At 40.0% G+C, this 19,917-nt stretch overlaps 1 long non-coding RNA gene across 1 annotated transcript; it reads left to right on the forward strand.

Annotated features, from left to right (window-relative positions):
* The first annotated feature begins 6,790 nt into the window (after positions 1-6,790).
* LOC107783568 (uncharacterized) lies at positions 6,791-7,956 on the forward strand. Its single transcript, XR_012698902.1, has 2 exons — positions 6,791-6,933; positions 7,374-7,956. It is a non-coding gene; the product is annotated as an uncharacterized LOC107783568 (long non-coding RNA).
* Positions 7,957-19,917: the final 11,961 nt, after the last annotated feature.

Raw genomic sequence — 19,917 nt, forward strand, 5'->3', positions numbered from 1 at the left:
TAGATAACCTTTTGGAGAATATAACTTAGTAACTAGTATAAATAAAATAAATATGTCAACTTCTAGTTTTTTTTTATTTGTGTAGATGGCATTTGCGCATTATAGATGGATGTATAATATGAATCATCCTAATCGTGTGGGGTTAAGAGATCAGCACTTGGCAAAGTGGAACACCTCTGAGTGGAAGAAGTAGAGTGAACATGCAAAGTTAAACATAGCTTCTACTAAGGGTGGAGCATTGCATACTGGAGGTTCTATTAGTTTTGCAGCCCATAGTTTGAGAATGTTAAGTGCCCGAAGCCAAATCAATACAGATTTCAATATCTCTGTCGGGTGGCATCCCGATAGATCTGTAGAAAATACCTCTGGAAACTCACGAACAACTGGTACTGAATCCATGGAAGGAACCTCCACACTAGAATCGCGAATATAAGCAAAATAAGCTAGACACCCCTTATCGACTATGCGTCGAGCCTTCATATAAGAGATAACTTTACTGGTAGAATGGCCATGAGTCCCCCTCCACTCTAATCGAGGTAACCCCAACATGGATAAGGTCATTGTCTTGGCGTGACAATCCAATATAGCATGATAAGGTGACAGCCAATCCATACCCAAGATGACATCAAAATCTACCATATCAAGAATTAGGAGATCTACGCTAGTCTCAAGACTCCTAATAGTAACCACATACGAGCGATAGACATGATCTACAATAATAGAGTCTCCCACAGGTATGGACACATACACAGGAGCACTCAAGGAATCACGAGGCACAACTAAATATACAGCAAAATAGGATGACACGTAAGAATAAGTAGAGTCGGGATCAAATAAAACTGAAGCATCTCTATCAAGAATTAGGAGATCTACGCTAGTCTCAAGACTCCCAATAGTAACCACATATAAGCGATAGACATAATCTACAATAATAAAGTCTCCCACAGGTGTGGACACATACACAGTAGCACTCAAGGAATCACGAGGCACAACCAGATATACAGCAAAATAGGATGACACGTAGGAATAAGTAAAGCCGGGATCAAATAAAACTGAAGCATCTCTATGGAAAATTGGAACAATACTTGTGATAACGGCGTCATATGACTCGGCCTGAGGTCTAGCATGGAAAGCATAGCATCGGGGTTGGGCCCCATCACTCTAAACCACATCTATGGGACATCCTCTAGCTGGCTGGCCTCTACCTCTAACGGCCTGACCTCCATCTCTAACGGCCTGACCCCCACCTCTGGCTGCCTGACCCCTGCCCTGGCTGGATGAGAGAGAGGTGGAGAAACCGGTGCCGGAACCATGGAATGAGAACTCTGCTATGGCATGCCTCCCAATAATCTCGGACAGGACCTCCTGATGTGCCCAATATAACCACACTCAAAATACCCATCCTGCTGATGTGGTTGCTGAAGCTAAAATTGACCCGAATGGGATGGAATACCACGATGATAACTCTGAATCGGAGGCGCACTGATAAGAGCTAATGGTGCACTGTAGGCTGACTGCCTAGAATACGACACATAAGGACCATGACTACCTGCAGCACTATGAGATGTTTGAAGCGCTAACTGAAATGGCTTGGGAGGATGGCCTCTACCAAAAGTACCACTGCCTCCAGATGAGGCACCACTGAAACTACCGGAATGACGAGGCCTCTTATCCGACACCTGCCCCCTCTCCTGAGCACGAACCATCTCGATCCGTCTAGCAATATTTACAACCATATGTAGCTTGATAGTGTAAGTGAGTCCATCAATAAATCTCTTAACCCTCTCCTTCTCAGTAGGAATAAACATAATGGCATGATGATCTAGGTCCACAAAATAGGTCTCGTACTGGGTAACAGTCATACTCCCCTGCTGAAGACGCTCAAACTGCCTGCGATACTCCTCTCTCAGGGTGATAGGGATGAACTTCTCTAGAAATAGCTGCGAGAATTGATCCCAAGTAAGTGCAGGCTACCCAGCTGGTTTGGTCAACATAAAATCTCTCCACCACCTCTTAGCAGAACCCGTCATCTGAAACACAACAAAATCGACCCTATTGGTCTCAACTATACCCATGTTCCACAGCACCTCATAGCAACGGTCAATATAGTCATGTGGGTCCTCAAAAGGTGCACCACTGAAGTGAACTGAAAAGAGCTTAGTAAACTTGTCCAATCTCAATAAAGCCTTAGAAGACATGGCGGGCCTATCACCGGCCTGTGCCTGCAACCACCGTCTGAACTACCCCAACTGGCGGGGCTGCTGGAGTCTGATACTGGGGAGCCATCTGCTCCGGGTTGTGAGTAGCAGGAGTCTGTGCTTCTCTCCCAGGCTGGGAGATGCCTGGTGCCACCGGGAATGTACCGGCCTGGGCCACACTCCCCATAAGTCCCTCCAAATGGACTAGAGCGTCCTGAAGCACTGGAGTGGCTATGAACCCCTTCGGGACCTGAGCTGGTCCAATAGGTACAGTCTGAGCTGGAACCTCCTCATAAAAATCTACCTGAGGCTCCACTGCTGGTGCTGCTACTCGAGCTCTAGGCAGAGCTCCACCCTTGCCTCGGCCTTTGGCGCGACCTCGGCCTCGACCTCTACCCTTAGTAGGAGCTACCACTGGGGGCTCCAGCTGCTGTCCAACTGTAGATGCAATACATGTTCTTGCCATCTGCGAGAGAACAAGAATAGAAGAGTTCAATCATCAATGATAGAATAAAATCGCACGACAGAGAAGAATAGAAGTGAAATTATTCCTAAACTTCATAGCCTCTATAAGATAAGTACAGCCGTCTCCGTACAGATCCTCCAGACTCTACTAAGCTTGCTCGTGACTCGTGAGACCTAGGTAACTTAGTGCTCTGATATCAACTTGTCATGACCCAAAATTTTCACCTTCGGAATCGAGATGGCGCCTAATATTTCACTTGCCAGGCAAACCAACGTTAGATAAATTTTTAGCCAGTTTTAAGAAAATCAAATTTAAATGATGCCAATTACTAAAATAACTAAGATGGAACTAAAATAAAGTGGAAAAAACCCTAACAACTGAAATATGTAAATACATCCCTGAATCTGGTGTCACAAGTGCACGAGCTACTAGAATAGTACAAATAAAGGTCTGAATGAAAATAAAGTTGTCTAAATGAAAATACACAACTAAAATAAGGTAGAAGGGGACTTTAGGGCTGCGAATGCCGAGCAGTTTTACCTCAAGTCTCTGTACTGATAGCCAACCCGAGCAATCTACGAACCGATGCTAGGACCGACTCCAAAATCTACACAAGAAGTGCAGAGTGTAGTATGAGTACAACCGACCCCATGTACTCTGTAAGAGTCAAGCCTAACATCGATGAAGTAGTGATGAGGCTAAGGCGGGTCATTTATAGTAACCTGTACGCAGTATAAAATATTGACAGGAAAGCAAAATACGAAAGCGAAATAAGGCAGTTAACTCATGAAAATAACTCAATCCTCAAGGAAAATCAGTAAATACTAGAGATACCAATCCTTAGAGTCTTATACGAAAGCACTGAGGTCAACACAATACAATAAGGAATAGAAAATACATAAACTGTTGCGGCGCGCAACCCGATCCTACTGCATGATATTATTCTCCCTTATTCCACCATATAAATATCGATAATAATAAGTAAATATATGTTGCGGCAGGCAACCCTATCCCACTATATAATCACAATCAATATCATAATTCATCCTTATTTCACCATGCCAATCCACTCTTATTTTACCTGTTGCGGCACGCAACTCGATCCCACCGTATGAATATAAATTCACCCTTATTTCGCCATATCAATCCACCCTTATTTCACCTATTACGGCGTGCAATCCGATCCCACCGTACCATCATGAATAAATCAATAAATACAATCAATTTAACAACTCGAATCACAAGAATTCTTTACGTTTAACGGATATAAAGCAGAACCAGAAAGGAAATCTCGTCTCAAATTAAGAATTCACTATAATTAATACTAGGCAGTAAGACATGTCAAATAAATAACAACTAAAGGGTACAAGTAAGTCAATTAAGTCAAGTAGCGGTAAATCATGGAAGCATGAAAGAATCTAATATTTTTAACATGAGAATAATAAATGACAAGTAGAAAATAAAGGCATGGGAAGCATTTAAAGCATGTAACAGTTAAGATATGGAATGAAATAATTAATGTAATACGGAAAAATAGAGAGCAGGGAAACAAGTAATTTGACGGCGTATATGCATTCGTCACCTCACATGTACGCCGTTACACATGAATTTCACATAACACAAAGCTCAATGGTTCCTAATTGCCTCAAATCAAGGTTAAACCCAATACTTACCTCACTCAGCAATCAACTCAGAGCTCTATCTGGGCCTTTCCTCTAGAATCCGTCTCCAAATCAATCAAATCTAACCAAAATCGATTTAATAACATCAAATAATGCTAGGAAAATCAAATACAGTACATAAAGTTGAGATTTTCACACTTTTCCCAAAAAGTCAACCCCGAGCCCGCTTGATCAAAAAGTTTTACTCATTCACCCCCGAACCTGATTATGTAATTAGTTCCGAAATCCGACCCCAAATTGAGGTATAAATCTCAAATTTGCAAAATCCCCCAATTCTTTCCAAATCTCTAATTTTCTACTATGGAAGAACAAAGATCAAGGCCAGAAATTAATGGGTAATAATGGAAATGGAAGAAAATAAGTTAAAGTATACTAACCTATGAAATGATGATGAACTTTCTCTTCCAAATCGCCTCTAGGCCGAGCTCTAATGAAAAGATGGTGGAAAATGGGTGAAATCCCGTATTTGAAATATTTTAAGGTCTCGGCGTCAGGCCTTCTTCGCGTTCGCGAAAGGTCTGCCGCGATCGCGAAAGGTCTGCCGCGATCATGATTTACAGCGGCCCAAATAGCCTACGTGTTCGCGAAGGCTGCTCCCCCAGGCCTTCAAGTTCGCGAGCCAATGCTCGTGTTCGCGTAGAGTAAAACACTGATCCCCCTTCCCAGGTCCAAGCCCTACGCGTTCGCGAGAAGCTGGTCGCGTTCGCGAAGGGTAAATCCCTCATCGCTCCGCGTTCGCGATTAAGAAAATCACCAGTCCGAACAAATCTTTGCGATCGCGAAGAAGCACGCACCAGAAACCAGCAGAAGCCAAAATCAGAAATTTTCCTTAGGTTCATAATACTCGTAGCCTATCTGAAACTCACCCGACCATCGCGGTTCCAAACCAAAAATGCACACAAGTCCAGAAAATCTCTTACGAACTCGCTCACACGATCAAAAAATCGAAATAACACCTAGAACTATAAATCGGACACCAAAACGAAGGAAATTTTCAATGAAACTTAAGAACATGAAACTTTTCAACCGGACGTCCGAATCACGTCAAATCAACTCCGTTTAGCACCAAATTTTGCAGACAAGTCATAAATACAGTAATGAAGTTATACCAAGTTCCGAAACCTAAATCCAAACCCGGTAGCAATAAAGTGAAACTATGGTCAAACTTGAAATTTCCTTAAACCTTTAAACTTCAAAGTTTCAACAAATTACGATAATGCCATGCTAGGGACTTCTGAATTCGATTCCGGGCATACGCCCAAGCGTCAAATCACGATACGGACCCACGGAACCTTCAAAATACTGAACCGGGTTTGTTTGCTTAAAACATTGACCAAAGTCAACTCGGATGAGTTTTTAAGGCACGATTTCACATTTTAGTCAATATTTCACATAAAACCTTCCAGAAAAAGTCACTGACTGTGCATGTAAATCGAGAAAGGTTAAACGGAGCTATTTAAGGTTTTGAAATACTGAAGTAAGGGCTAAAGTTATAAATGACCTATCGGGTCATTACACTATTTCAGTCGGAATAATTAATTAAAAATTAATTTTATTATTTAATTTTCCAACGGAATCAATCAAAACTTTTAATTTGTATTTATTTTTTTAATTCTGGTCATCGACTAAATCAGTCGTAAAATTAGCGACCAATTCGGTCGCAAGTTGCTTAAATTCAAATGTCCATGTATTTTTCACTTTGCGACTGAATCCGTCGCAAATTTTCGGCTAATTCTGTCGCAAATATATTGCGATCACGTGTTTTCAGACTGACACTTTTCAGTCGGAAATCCGCCGGAAAAATATGATTTTCGACCGATTTTTGACTGATTTGGTGGTCGCAAATTTGTTGTTTTTTAGTAGTGTTTCCAAATTTTCACATTGCCAACTTTCGTCAATTAGCGCCAAAACCTTCAGAAAAAATCTCCAAATGCAAATTCGGGCATACGCCCAAATCCAAAATTTCTATCTGGACCAAACCGAATCATCAAAACTCCGGTCAAATACATAAAAGTCTAACTTGGTCAACTCTTCCAACTTAAAGCTTCCTAGTTGAGAATCATTCTTCCAAATCAATACCGAATCACCTGAAAATCAAAATCGACGATTCACACAAATCATAATACATCATATGAAGCTACTCAAGACTTCGAGCGCATCTGAACAGAATACAAATGTTTAAAACGACCGAATTAGTATATTTATAAGCCGATAACAGATAAGTCAAACTGTTAAGCGTAAATATCCTCCCGATGGGCAGCCCATGCTTGCACAGAGTCAATGTGATTAGTAGTCAAGACATCGAAATTTTCTGCCTTTCTTTCTCCGAGTCTCTCGTCTTAATTTTCTCTTCATTCATTGCCTTCCGTTTGTTATGGTAAACCTTTGTCTACCTTATAATTAAAAGTAAATTTCAAAATGACATACTATTACAATTACGAGAAGAAAAGGAAATTAGTAAGAGTTAATCTCTAACCAAATTAATTAAGAAGAAGAGAGGCAACAATGGGGTTTGAACGATCATGCTTCTTCTTGTTTCTCTTCTTCTTTGTTGGCTTGGTTTCCTCTTCCCCATCCTTCATCAAATGTAATTAAATTCCTCCATGCATTTTTATTTCTTTCAATCAATGTTATTGTTCATGATATTATTCAACTTGCCCTAACAAAAAATAATTTTTTTCCCTGTTAAATTAAATCCTTTTTTTTTTACATTCAAGATCTTATGGAATAATATTTGGGGGTTTTGTTACTTTCTATTTTGTTTGCTAGGAGCTTATTCTAAAAAGAAATATAGTCGAGTTGTTTTTTGAACTATGGTTTACACCTTATGCTTTTTCAAGAGTTATTTAGCCTTTTGGAGATTTATTACGTCAGTAGAAAATATATTTAAAAAATTCTAATTTCCTTTATTTTTATATTGTATAATATTAGCCAGAAAATGAGTGAATGTAGTAACATAATCAATGAGGATTCACACAGCCGACCCCAACTTGTGTGTTTAACTAAATTCCCTTTGTGTTTGAGCAGACGACGTGCTTGAGTCTCACGTGCAGGGCCGTGGCCTTCTTCAACAATATTTAGTCAAGGATAATTGTCCCATTAATTTTGAGAAGGAAGACTACAAACCCCTTACGAGCCAATGCAAAGGACCTCAATACAATGCAGCAATATGTTGCAATGCATTCAAGATAGTAGCATGCAAACACACAAACGAGATAAATGATGTGGACAATGGCTGTGCGGATAGTATGTTTTATTACATTAATCTAAATGGAAAATACCCAATTGGTCTTTTTGCTAATATTTGCAAGGAAGATGAAGAAGGTTTAGACTGCAACAATATCAAGAGCCCTGCTGCTGTAAGACAAAGTGTTCGTTCCAGAATTGGTAACAGACGTTTCACAGGTGGTAAAAATTAGGCATGAAAAAATTGTTAAGTATTTTATTAATTGATTTGGAATAATATTAAATTCAAAAGTCTTGTATGTACATTATATTATTCTATTGTTGTGTAACCTCTCATTCATTTTGTGATACAAATTTTGTACCAAGTATATTTGGGATGTTTGCAAAGACTATTATGAATAAGATGCATTTTTCTTTCAATTAACTAGATTCTCTCTATCTGTTCCAATTAGTAGAGTGTTAATTAAGTGAGATACTTAAAAGAGATACAAAGGAACGTTTAGAAAAATACACTTATTATAGGCTATTAAGTATTTTTATTAAGTGGTGTGAAAATCTGTAAAAGCATACAATATGCAAGATGTTGTATGTACGAGTTAGCGGTTAATAATCATGCAAAATGGAAAAATACCCATACCATATGTATTACGGATATCGGAAATTGTGACTGACATTATATGAATTTTATTTAATATTTTTCACGTTTGACGCATGTAACACGATTCTTCAAATTCTTTTGGTGTTGGATAATTAAGTTTGTGGCAAAAATGTAAATGCATTCAACATCAAAGTTAGGTATAAAGAGAAAAAGGGATGACTGGTGACTTATATTTCATTCAAAAAAACCTACATTGACGTTGAAAGATACACAACAGCAGTATTATATTAGTGCATAAATTTAATTTATTCCGTACTGTAAGAAGCCGCAACAAAAATAACAACAACCCAATATATAATCCCACTAGTTGGGGTCTGAAGAGGCTGTTTCCGATAGACCCCTCCCTCCAAAAACTCCCCACCTTGCTCTTGGGGTGACTCGAACTCACAACCTCTTGGTTAGAAGTGAAGGTTGCTTACCATCAGAGCAACCCCTCTTGTCGATGAGAAATATATTAATTTCCTTACTATAAGAAGCAACCCCTCTTCCGTACTATAAGAAGCAAATATATTAATTTTAGGCTTGTTGTTTCAGGCAGAATGTGGAAAAGGAAACATCCATGTTCCTCATTTAATCAGTTGTAAAGAAATTATTATGCAAGAGTACTTCTTCTTCCTCTTCTTCTTCTTCCTCCTCCTCCTCCTCCTCCTCTTTTTGTTATTATTATTATTATATGCAAAACTTCAGAGAAAAGGTAATGACCCAACCGGTCGTTTTAACTTTTAAAATCTCATTTCCCTAAATAAAAATTTCCCGTATGTGTTTTTATAAATTATGACTTGCGAGGATGGTTGGTTCGGAATTTGGAAGTCTTCGGGTTGAAATCGAAACACTTGGTTCCTTAAGTTGGCCTTAAAATGCTAAGTTTGACTTAGGTCAATATTTTGAGAAAACGACATCGGAACAGAATTTTGATGATTCCAACAGCTCCGTATGGTGGTTTTGGACTTAGGAGCGTGTTCGAAATTTTATTTGGAAGTTCGTAATTAAATTAGGCTTGGAATGGTTAGAATAGGAATTTAAGTTTGGAAGTTTGACCGAGGAGTTGACTTTTTGATATCGGGGTCGGAATCCAGTTCTGAAAATTTTCATAGCTCCTTATGTCATTTATGACTTGCGTGCAAAATTTGAGGTCAATCGGACTTGATTTGATAGGTTCCTGCGTCGTTTGTAGAAATTGAAAGTTTCAAAATTCATTGGGCTTGAATCTATGTGTGATTCGTGTTTTTAGTATTGTTGGATATGATTTGAGGACTCGACTAAGTTCGTATGATGTATTAGTACTTGTTGGTATATTTGATTAAGGTCCCGAGAGGCTCGGGTGAGTTTCGGATGCCTACCGGATCATTTTTGGACTTGGCTTGATAGCTGAAGTTCTGGTTTCTGCAGGTTCTGGTTTCCTTCTACGCGATCGCATGAGAAGGTATGTGATCGCGTAGGGTTAATTGGGCAGCTGAAATTTTGTGTTATACGATCACGTGGGCGAGTTCGCGATCGCGTAGGTTTGACAAGCTGTGCTATGCGAACGCGTGGCTAAGACCGCGTTCGCGAAGAGGAAACGAGGAAAAACCTTGTCCATGCGCTTAACCTTTCGTGATCGCATAGGTCTAGGAATGCTGTGTTTCGCGATCACGTGGAATTATCCGCGATCGCATAAGCTTAATTATGGGTAACCTTATTTTGTTCTTCGCGATCGCATGCCTTTGGCCGCGATCATATAGAAGAAAAAGCCTGGGTAGAAAGTTTAAGTTTTGAAAATGGGACTCCATTTTTAACGTTTTGGAGCTCGGATTGAGGAGATGTTTGGGAGATTTTCGGAGAAAACATCGGGGTAAGTATTCTTAACTCAATCTTGGTTAAATTACTCGAATCTATCACTGTTTTTAATAATTAATTGGTGATTTAAGTTGGAAAAATTTGAAAACCCTTTTGGATAGATTTGACGGTCGAATTGTTATCGGAATTTAGTCATTTTGGTATGGTTAGACTCGTGGTTGAATGGGTGTTCATATTTCGTAATTTCGGAAACGTGGGCCCCACGGACAATGTTTTAGGTAATTTCGGACTTTTATTGAAAAATATAGTATTTTCTTATAGAATTGATTTTATAATTTTGTTGACTATGTCGAATTAATTATGACTAGATTCGAGTCGACCGAAGTTGGAAAATCGAGGAAAAGGCATATTACTTGGTTAAATTGGAGCAAGTTGAGGTAAGTGACTTGTCTAACCTTGTGTAGGGAAAATTTTCCCTAGGATTGATATTGAAGTGATAAATTAAAATGTATTGAAAGTCATGTACACGAGGTGACGAGTGTGTACACGGGATAAATGTGAAAGATTATGTCCTTAAATTGTGTAGATCATTATTGCATATTAATTAAATAATTGTACCTTGCTATATTCTTCATCATTGATTAAATGTTTATACTTTAAATATGCTTGACCTTTTCCTCCTAATTGTTTTACCTGTTTAGTTGAAGCTTGGTTTCTTTTATTCTGTACATTATTTGAAGGGTGATTTTTTTTAAATTAAATATTATTAATATGAATTTTTGACATTTTAAATTTGGTATTAAAGTAACGTATTAAAATATTATTTTGTTGAGTTATTTATTCCCGAATATTTTGAGAGATTTTCGTGCTTATTGCGATGGAGCCGTGAGCTCTTTATTGTAAAAATTATTATTATTGGATTATTTTGGCATGAGCCGTGAGCTCTTTATTATGGAAAAATATTGTTGTTGATTTATTTTGATAAATTAAAATATTGGGCACTTGAGGTACAAATTGTCATATATTGTGATATTGATACGCATGCGATGGTATAAGGTGGTATTGAAACGCTTGCGGTGAGATAAGGGTGGCTTGATACACATAGCTAATAGGGGAAACTACTAGAAGTCATGCGGTGTGATAAGGGTGGCTAAAAACACGGGATGTTATTTCGGAAAAAAATATTTTCTTTAAATAAATTGTGAAGGCTCCCGCGGTGATATAAGGAAATGAGATATTGTGAATTTATTTATGAATTGGGACTACGAGGCGGTACCTCGGGAGTGCCCTTGCTGATATTGTTTTATGGCCGTAGTTGCCTTTGATTATTGTTGTGATTTTTCTTAAAGTTAAAAAGAATTTTGTTTTGTTTCCGCGAGATATTAATTGCCATTATTTGGTGTAATTTAATGGTGGCATACTACTTGACTCATTTTCACTATCATTTTACTTTATTATATTGTTAAACATTTTACCATGTCATTATTTATTTTTCCAGTAGGGCCTGGCCTGAACTCGTCACTACTCTACCGAGGTTAGGCTTGACACTTACTGGGTATCGCTGTTGTGTACTCATACTATGCTTCTGCGTATCTTTTTGTGCAGATCCAAATACATCTTACTAGCCCAGACATCAGTGAGTTACCGGTGTATGGAGACTTCGAGGTATATCTCCCAGCGTCCGTATACTCTGGAGTCCCCTTCTATCATTATCATGTTGCTTCCTTATTTTATTTAGACCTTGATATATATAGAGACATTGAGGATAAATTCTTAAAAATTTGTGACTTATTTCTACTGGGTTTTGGGAGTTGTAATTATTTGAATTGTAGTTTATTTATTTCAAATATCTATTATTATTCTGCATTGATAGACTTACCTAGTCTTAGAGACTAGGTGCCATCACGACCTCCTATAGAGGGAATTTGGGGTCGTGACAAGTTGGTATGAGAGCTCTAGCTTCATAAGTGTTATGAGTCATAAGCAAGTTTAGTAGAGTCTTGCGGATCGATACGGAGACATCCGTACTTATCTTCGGGAGGCTATGGAACTCTTAGGAAAATATTCCCTTCTTTGTTTCCTTATCGTGCGCACTGTTGACTTCAAAGTTCTAAACCATTATCTTTCTATTCTCTCACAGATGGTGAGGACACGCACAACTGGATCCGATGATCAGACACCTGCGCCCCTTGTTGGAGCCGCAAGAGGCCGGGGTCGGGGCATAAGCCGAGAAAGATCATGCGGTGCAGCCAGAGCACCTGCACGAGCTGCTGCACCAGAGCCACCAGTAGCTCCAGTTGGAGAGCATGCACCTGAGACACTTGTTACTACTCCTTCACTTCAAGAGACTCTTGCCCAGGTTTTGAGAATGTTTGGCACTCTAGCTCAGGCAGGGTTAATTCAAATTGCTCCTGCCACATCTCAGGCCGGGGGAGGAGCACAGACTCCTGCCGCCCATACTGCAGAGCCACGGGCCCAAGTATCCTTTCGTACTATGGGTATTGTGGATTCCAGTGGGGTTTCTTTCACGGCATTCCAGTTTAGAGGAGCAGCCTACCAGTGGTGGCGGGCATATGAGTTGGATAGTCCCGCTGAGGCATCTTCACTCACTTGGACTCAATTTTCAGATATGTTCTTATGGGAGTATGTTCCTCAGAATCTTAGAGATGCATGGTGCGCAGAGTTTGAGCAGCTGCGCCAGGGTTCTATGACCGTGTCAGAGTATGTGGTCTGATTTAGCGAGTTGGCTAGGCATGCACCAGCCTTAGTTGCTACTGTTTGAGAGCGGGTTCGCAGATTTATTGAGGGTCTCCACCCTAGTATCGGATTCAGTATGGCCTGAGAGCTAGAGATGGAAATCACATACCAACAGGTGGTATCAATTGCTAGGAGATTGGAAGGTATGCGGACTCGGGATAGGGAATAGAGGGAAGCTAAGAGACCCTGAGATTCTAGCACATATAAAAATTCTCGTGCCCTAGTTGCATCCCGTCATGGTAGAGGTTATGTGAGTCGTCCTATTCATTCAGCACTTCCAGCTTCCATTGGTATTCCGGCTACTCCCAAACCTCAAGTTCCATATATTATGCACCGCCAATGTCTATTGTACCTCCTGTACGGGGTGCTTTCAGCGGGCAGTCTAGTCGATCAGGCCCGAGCCAGTCCCAGCAGCCACATCCTCCGATGGCTTATTTTGAGTGTGGTGACACTCATCATATCATGAGAGATTGCCCCAGATTTAGGAGGGGTGCACCTCCACAGATTTATAAGGCCTCACCTATTCCACAGGGCCCTCAGGATTCTCAGGACATGATTACTGCACCAGTTGCTACTCCACCTACTTAACCAGCTAGAGTTGGAGGTCGAACAGGTAGAGGTCGCCTTAGAGGGGGAGGCCAGGCCAGATATTATGCCCTTCCTGCTAGGACAGAGGTCGTTGCATCCGATTCTGTTATCACATGTATTATTCTGGTCTGTCATAGAGATGCATCAGTCTTATTTGATCCAGGCTCCACTTATTCTTATGTGTCATCTTATTTTGCCCCGTATTTGGGCATATCACGTGATTTCTTGAGTTCTTCTGTTTATGTATCTACACCCGTAGGTGAATCTATTATTGTGGATCATGTGTATCGGTCGTGTTTAATTGTTATCAGTGGTTTTGAGACCAGAGCTGATTTATTATTGCTCAATATGGTGGATTTCGATATTATTTTGGGCATGGACTGGTTGTCACCCTATCACTCTATTCTTGATTGTTACGCCAAGATGGTGATATTGGCTATGCCATGTCTACCACGGCTAGAGTGGAGAGGTACCTCGGATCATGTTCCTAGCAGGGTTGTTTCATTTCTTTAAGCTCAACGAATGGTTGAGAAGGGGTGTGATGCGTATCTGGCCTATGTGAGAGATGTTAGTATTGATACTCCTATCATAGAGTCAGTTCCTGTAGTAAGGGATTTTCCTGATGTATTTTTAGCGGATCTTCCGGGTATGCCACTCGACAGGGATATTGACTTTGGTATTGATGTATTATTGGGAACTCAGCCCATTTCTATTCCATCATATCGTATGGCCCCAGCAGAGTTGAAAGAATTAAAAGAACAATTACAGGAATTGCTTGATAAGGGCTTCATTCGGCCTAGTGTATCGCCTTGGGGTGCTCCTGTTTTATTTGTGAAGAAGAAGGATGGTTTTATACGGATGTGTATTGATTACCGCCAGCTGAACAAGGTTACAGTGAAGAACAGGTATCCATTGCCACATATTGATGACCTATTTGATCAGCTTCAGGGTGTCAGGGTATTCTCTAAAATTGACTTGTGTTCAGGCTATCATCAGTTGAAGATTCGGGAACCAGATATCCCGAAGACTACTTTTAGGACTCGGTACAGTCATTATGAGTTCCTTATAATGTTATTTGGGCTAACCAACGCCCCAGCAATATTTATGCACTTAATGAATAGTGTATTTCATCCCTATCTTGACTCCTTCGTCATTGTATTTATTGACGACATTCTGGTGTATTCCCGGAGTCAGGAGGATCATAAGAAGCACTTGAGAACTGTGCTTCAGACTTTGAGAGAAAAGAAGTTATATGCAAAATTTTCAAAGTGTGAATTCTGGCTTAATTCAGTTGGATTTTTGGGTCATATAGTTTCGTGCGAGGGGATAAAGGTAGATCCAAAGAAGATTAAAGCAGTGCAGAGTTGGTCCAGACCGTCCTTAGCTACGGAGATCCGGAGTTTCCTTGGTTTGGCAGGGTATTATCGCCGATTTGTAGAAGATTTCTTTTCTATTGATACACCTATGACCAAATTAACCCAGAAGGGTGCTCCGTTCAGGTGGACCGAGTAATGTGAGGAAAGCTTCCAAAAGCTCAAGACAACTTTGACTACAGCCCCAGTATTGATATTACCTATAGGTTCAGGGTCTTATACTGTGTATTGTGATGCGTCGCATATTGGTCTCGGCGCAGTGTTGATGCAAGACGGTAGGGTGATTGCCTACGCATCCAGACAGTTAAAGGTACATGAGAAGAGTTATCCGGTCCACGACCTTGACTTAGCAGCTATTGTTCATGCCTTGAAGATTTGGTGGCATTATTTGTACGGTGTCCATTGTGAGGTCTACACCGATCACCGGAGTCTACAACATCTGTTTAAACAGAATGATCTTAATTTGCGGCAGCGGAGATGGTTGGAGTTTCTTAAGTATTATGATATCACAGTTCTCTATCATACCGGGAAGGCCAATGTAGTGGCCGATGCCTTGAGTCATAAGGCGGGGAGTTTGGGAAGCTTAGCATATTGACCGGTAGCAGAGAGGCCTTTATCCTTGGATGTTCAGGCCTTAACCAACCAGTTTGTCAGGTTGGATATTTCCGAGCCGAACCGAGTTTTGGCTTGTGTGTTTTCTCAGTCTTCTCTTTATGATCGTATCAGAGAGCGTCAGTACGATGACCCCCATCTGATTGTCCTTAGGGATATAGTTCAGCACGGTGATGCCAAGGAAGTCACTATTGGAGATGATGGTGTATTACGGATGCAGGGCAGGCTATGTGTGCCTACTGTAGATGGTTTGCGTGAGTTGATTCTCCAAGAGGCTCACAGTTCATGGTACTCAATTCATCCGAGTGCTACAAAGATGTATCAGGACTTGAGACAACACTATTGGTGGAGGCGGATGAAGAAAGACATAGTGGAGTATGTAGCTCAATGTCTAAATTGTCAACAAGTGAAATATGAGCATTAGCGACCGGGTGGATTGCTTCAGAAGTTAGAAATTCCGGAGTGGAAATGGGAGCGAATCACTATGGATTTCATTGTTAGGCTTCCACGGACTTAGCGGAAGTTTGATGCAGTTTGGGTGATTGTGGATAGGCTGACCAAGTCAGCTCATTTCATTCTTGTGATGTCTACTTATTCTTCCGAGCAGTTGGCTCAAGTCTATATTCGCGAGATTGTCAGAATTCATGGCATACCGATATCTATCATCTCTGACCGGGGTACACAGTTTACATCATGGTTTTGGAGGGCTGTACAACGAGAGTTGGTTACTCGTGTGGAGTTGAGTACAACATTTCACCCTCAGACAGATGGGCAGTCCGAATGTACTATTTAGATATTGAAGGATATGCTTCGTGCGTGTGTTATAGATTTTGGGGGTGCTTGGGATCAGTTCTTACACTTGCGGAGTTTGCTTACAACAAGAGCTGCAAGTCGAGCATTCAGATGGCTCTGTATGAGGCCTTGTATGGTAGGCAGTGTCGGTCTCCAGTGGGTTGGTTCGAACCGGGCGAGGCTAGGCTAGGCTAGGCTATTGAGTACAGACTTGGTTCAGGATGCCTTGGAAAAGGTTAAATTAATTCAGGATCGACTTCGTACAGCCCAATCCAGATAGAAAAGTTATGCGGATTGGAAGGTTCGTGATGTTTCATTCATGGTTGGTGAGCGGGTCCTGCTCCGGGTTTCGCCTATGAAAGGTGTGAGGAGATTCGGGAAGAAGAGCAAGTTGAGCCTTATGTATATTGGGCCTTTTGAGATTCTTGAGAGAGTTGGAGAGGTGGCTTACAGACTTGCACTACCACCTAGTCTCTCTGCAGTTCATCCGGTATTCCATATTTCTATGCTTCGAAAATATCACGGCGATCCGTCTCATGTGTTAGACTTCAGTTCGGTTCAGTTGGATAAGGATCTGTCTTATGTTGAGGAACCAGCGACTATATTAGATAGGCAGGTTCGAAAGCTGAGGTCAAAGAATATTGCTTCCGTGAAGGTTCAGTAGAGGGGTCATCCGGTCGAGGAGGGGACTTGGGAGACCGAGCATGATATGCGCAACTGCTATCCTCATCTTTTCACCACTCCAGGTATAATTCTAAACCCGTTCGAGGATGAACGTTTGTTTAAGAGGTGGAAAATATAATGATCCAACATGTCATTTTGACTTTTAGAACCCCGTTCCCCTAAATAAAAACTTCATGTATGTGTTTTTATAAATTATGACTTGCGGGGATGGTTGGTTCGGGATTTGAAAGTGTTCGGGTTGAAATCGGAACACTTGGTTCCTTAAGTTGGCCTTAAAATGCTAAGTTTGACTTCGGTCAATATTTTGAGAAAATGACCCCGGAATAGAATTTTGATGATTCCAACAGCTCTGTATGGTGATTTTGGACTTAGGAGCGTGTTCGAAATTTTATTTGGAAGTTCGTAATTAAATTAGACTTGAAATGGGTAAAATAGGAATTTAAGTTTGAAAGTTTAATCAGGGAGTTGACTTTTTGATATCAGGGTCATAATTCAGTTCCGAAAATATTTATAGCTCCGTTATGTCATTTATGACTTACGTGCAAAATTTGAAGTCAATCGGACTTGATTTGATAGGTTCCAGCGTCGTTTGTAGAAATTGAAAATTTCAAAGTTCATTGGGCTTGAATCTATGTGTGATTCATGTTTTTAGTATTGTTGGATGTGATTTGAGGACTCGACTAAGTTCGTATGATATATAAGGACTTATTGGTATATTTGGTTGAGGTCCCGAGGGGTTCGGGTGAGTTTCGGATGCCTAACGGATTATTTTTGGACTTGGCTTGATAGATCAAGTTGTGGTTTCTGCAGGTTCTGGTTTCCTTCTACGCGATCGCGTGAGAAGGTATGCGATCGCGTAGAGTTAATTGGACAACTGAAATTTTGTGCTATGCGATCGCGTGGGCGAGTCCGCGATCGCGTAGGTTTGACAAGCTGTGCTATGCAAACGTGTGGCTAAGACCGCGTTCGCGAAGAGGAAACGAGGCAGAATCTGGTCCACGCGCTTAACCCTTCGCGATCGCGTGGATGAGTCTGCGATCGCGTAGGTCTAGGAATGTTGTGTTTGGTGATTGCGTGGAGTTATCCGCGATCACATAAGCTTAATTCTGGGCAACCTTATTTTGTTCTTCGCGATCGCGTGCCTTTGGACGCGATCGTATAGAAGAAAAAGCGTGGGCAGAAAGTTTAAGTTCTGAAAATGGGATTTCATCCCATTTTCTATTTTTAACGATTTGGAGCTCAGATTGAGGAGATTCTTGGGAGATTTTCATAGAAAACATCGGAGTAAGTGTTGTTAACTCAATCTTGGTTAAATTACTCGAATCCATCACTGTTTTTAACAATTAATTGATGATTTAAGTTGGAAAAATTAAAAAACCCTCTTGGATAGATTTGAGGGTCGAATTGTTATCAGAATTTAGTCATTTTGGTATGGTTAGACTCGTGGTTGAATGGGCGTTCATATTTCATAACCTTTGCCGGATTTCGAGACGTGGCCCCCACGGGTAATGTTTGAGTTAATTTCGAATTTTTATTGAAAATTATATTATTTTCTTATGGAATTGATTCTATAATTTTTGTTGATTATGTCGAATTAATTATGACTAGATTCGAGTCGATCGGAGTAGAAAAATCGAGAAAAAGGCATACTACTTGGTTAAATTGGAGCAAATCGAGGTAAGTGACTTGTGTAACCTTGTGTGGGGGAAAGTTCCCCTAGGATTGGTATTGAAATGATAAATTGAAATATGTTGAAAGTCGTGTACATGAGGTGACGAGTGTGTACACAGACTAAATATGAAAGATTATGTCCTTAAATTGTGTAGATCGTTGTTGCATATTAATTAAATAATTGTACCTTGCTATATTTTTCATCATTGATTTAGATGTTTATACTTTCAATTTGCTTGACCTTTTCCTGCTAATTATTTTACCTGTTTAGTTGAAACTTGGTTTCTTTTATTCTGTGCATTATTTGAAGGATGATTTTCTTTAAATTAAATATTATTAATATGAATTATTTGACATTTTAAATTTGGTATTGAAGCAACGTATTAAAATATTATTTTGTTGAGTTATTTATTCCCGAATATTTTGTGAGATTTACGTGCTCATTGCGATGGAGCCATGAGCTCTTTATTATGAAAAAATATTATTGTTAGATTATTTTGGCATGAGCCGTGAGCTCTTTATTATGGAAAAATATTGTTGTTGATTTATTTTGGCAAATTGAAATATTGGGCACTTGAGGTGCAAATTGTGATATATTATAATATTGATACGCATGCGGTGAGATAAGGGTGGCTTGATACGCATGGCTAGTAGGGAAAACTATTAGAAGTCATGCGGCGTGATAAGGGTGGCTAAAAACGCGAGATGCTATTTCGGAAAAAGTATTTTCTTTAAATAAATTGTGAAGGCTCCCGTCGTGATATAAGGAAATGAAATATCGTGAATTTATTTATGATTTGGGACTACGAGGCGGTACCTCGGGAGTGCCCTTACTGATATTAATTTATGGCCGCAATTGATTATTGTTGTGATTTTTCTTAAAGTTGAAAAGAATTATATTTTGTTTTCGCGAGGTATTAATTTCTATTATTTGGTGTAATTAAATGGTGATATACTACTTGACTCATTTTCATTGTCATTTTACTTTATTATATTGTTAAACATTTTACCATGTCATTATTTATTTTTCCAGTAGGGCTTGATCTGACTTCGTCACTACTCTATCAAGGTTAGGCTTGGGACTTACTGGGTACCGCTGTGGTGTACTCTTACTATGCTTCTGCACATCTTTTTGTGCAGATCCAGGTACATCTTACCATCTCAGATATCAGTGAGTTACCGGTGTATAGAGACTTCGAGGTATATCTGCCAGCGTCCGCAGACTCCGGAGTTCCCTTCTATCATTATCATGTTGCTTCCTTATTTTTTTTAGACCTTGATATATATAGAGACATTGAGGATAAATTCTTATAAGCTTGTGACTTATTTCTACTGGGTTTTGGGAGTTGTAATTATTTGAATTGTAGTTTATTTATTTCAGATATCTATTATTATTCTGCATTGATAGGCTTACCTAATCTTAGAGATTAGGTGCCATCACGACCTCCTACGGAGAGAATTTGGGGTCGTGACA

The sequence above is a fragment of the Nicotiana tabacum genome, chromosome 14 (genome assembly GCF_000715075.1).
Source record: "Nicotiana tabacum cultivar K326 chromosome 14, ASM71507v2, whole genome shotgun sequence".
NCBI classification, from domain to species: Eukaryota; Viridiplantae; Streptophyta; class Magnoliopsida; order Solanales; family Solanaceae; genus Nicotiana; species Nicotiana tabacum.